Source organism: Octopus bimaculoides, chromosome 14 (assembly GCF_001194135.2).
Source record: "Octopus bimaculoides isolate UCB-OBI-ISO-001 chromosome 14, ASM119413v2, whole genome shotgun sequence".
Lineage (NCBI taxonomy): Eukaryota > Metazoa > Mollusca > Cephalopoda > Octopoda > Octopodidae > Octopus > Octopus bimaculoides.
Window position 1 is genome coordinate 58,742,892 of NC_068994.1, and position 2,562 is coordinate 58,745,453.

Genomic DNA, 2,562 nt, shown 5'->3' on the forward strand with positions numbered 1-2,562 from the left:
CCTGTACATTGACCCCAGTACTTAACTGGTATTTATTTTATTGACCCTGAAAGGATGAAAGACAAAGTTGACGTTGGCAGAATTTCTTTCTTTCTGCTGTCCCCAGGGGTTTCCTCACCTTTTCCCAAGTTTTATTTACTCACCATCACTGCAAAATGGTCGAAATGCTACTTGGAAACTTTAGCCCTCATTGTGCCGCAACAGTAAATCCCTCACCTTCCAAATGCCCTATTTTACTGGACTCTCGTGCCAGTGGCACCAACGACGAGAGAATTCCATTCTTTTTCTATTTTCCCACTGGTTACTCCCACAGCTGAAACAAGCCACAGTCTTCATTCCAGGGCCCTGCTGCCCCCATCATCTGAGCAGACAACTCTCAAGAGACCTTTACTATCACAACACACGTCTGAATGACATCCTCTCTACTCCCACCAATGATGTACAGCTCTGGGATAGCCCTGATGTTGTGGGCCACCTCCATGTTCACCGCCCCCCCCCCCCAATTGTATTTTTGTCCTAACCTCAACTAATCAATAATTTTGAGTGGAATTTGGGAGATGAACTGTGGACAAGGTTGCCATCAATATAAACATAAAAAATACCTTCTGGTATTCATTTAGTCCTCGTTACACAGACAGGCGATTGTTACTGAGACCATCGGAAGTGAACCAGGGACCAGGCTGTTGGAAACCAGGACCCATTCTTACTCTTCATGCTTCATAAAAATACATAAATCCTGGAATCAATACATTGGGCTGCTTCCTCCTTCCAAATGTTTGTATGTATGTATGTATGTATGTATTGCATGTGTATGTATGTAGGTAAGTGTGTATGTATGTGTGTGTGTGTAGGTATGTATGTATGCATCTATGTATGTATGTATGCACATAAGCATGTAACTGTGTGTCTGAATGCATGTCACAGTGACATATCAATCTCTCCCTTTCTCTCTCTTTCCCTTCCTCTCTTTTTCCCTTTCTCGCCCCCCCCTTCTCTCTATCCATTTCTCTCCCTTTCCCTTTCTCCCTCCCCACCCTCTTTCTACTCTGATTCCTTCCTCCTATCTGAGTTAAAGATTAAAGAATTAACAGTGATACACTGTAGAGGATTCTCTTATCTGTTGATAGTGAAACACAATTGATTCACCAACTGTTGACAAACTTGTTGAAGCTCTCACTCTATCTCTCATTCACGTTGTTGTTTTAACTTTCTATCACTCTGGTATTTAGTTTTCATGCTTGAAATGATGATGATGACGACAATGTTGATGATAATGAATGCAATGGTGATGATTCCATCTGAAATATTACACACACATATACATACATCTATGTGCATATCCTCACACAAATACACATGCACACACTCATATAAAGACATATATATATATATATATATATATATATATATATATACACACACACACACACACACACATACACATTATCATCGTTTAACGTCCGCTTTCCATGCTGGCATGGGTTGAACAATTCGACTGGGGCCTGGGAAGCCAGAAGGCTGCACCAGGCTCCAGTCTGATCTGGTAGTGTTTCTACAGCTGGATGCCCTTCCTAATGCCATGTTCAGGTGGTGCTTTTTACGTGCCACCAGCACAGGGATCACGATTACAATTTCCATTTGAATGTGATTTGATTTTGATGTACTTGACTCAATAGGTCTCCTCAAGCATGGCATGTCACCCTACGATCCAAGGTACTTTTGAGTCAGCTGGTCATGCTTCACCACCTCATCCCATGTCTTCCTGGGTTTCCCCCTACCCCAGATTCCTTCAACTGTTTGGGTGTGGCACTTCTTCACACAGCTCTCCTCATCCATCCGTAGTACATGACCATACCAATGCAAACGTGTCTCTTGCACACTACATCTGATGCTTTTTATGTCCAACATTTCTCTCAGGGCGCTTACACTCTCTCGTGTGTGCACACTGACATTACGCATCCGGCAGATCATGCTAGCTTCATTTCTTTCAAGCCTACACATGTCTTCAGCAGTCACGGCCCATGTTTCACTCTCGTGAAGCACACATGCAGTTTGCACACATGCATCATATTGTCTACCTTTCACTCTGAGCAAGAGGCCCTTTGTCACCAGTATGGGTAGAAGCTTTCTGAGCTTTGCCCAGGCAATTCTTATTCAAGTGGTAACACTCTCTGAGCATCTACCCCCCACTACAGACTTGGAATATATATATAAGATGGAATGCTGAAAAATTCCTGGTTTTAGAGGTATCACGAAAACCCTGGCTGGAGGCCTACCAGTCTTGAGTTCTTTTACAGGGCTTAGAAAAACCGAAGGACCACAGCAATAAGTGTGTGAATCTGAGAGGGGAATATGTTGATTAAAATCCTAATTAACTGATCCTGCCATATTTTCTTTTACCCGAAACCAGCAACTTTTCCCCTCCCCCTCCACTATATATTTATATACACACACACATCCACATAATGTACATATTTATTTATATACTGTATCTACTGCTCTATCCTTTAGCGTGTGTTTTTTTTTTCCGGATGTATGATTCACTGACAATACATAATATAC

General features: G+C 42.2%; 1 protein-coding gene across 2 annotated transcripts in view; it reads right to left on the bottom strand.

Annotated features, from left to right (window-relative positions):
- The window catches only part of LOC106879090 (dynein axonemal assembly factor 9), a 13,973-nt gene that overhangs the window by 5,078 nt on the left and 6,333 nt on the right, over positions 1-2,562 (bottom strand). The gene's annotated exons all lie outside the window — the stretch shown is intronic.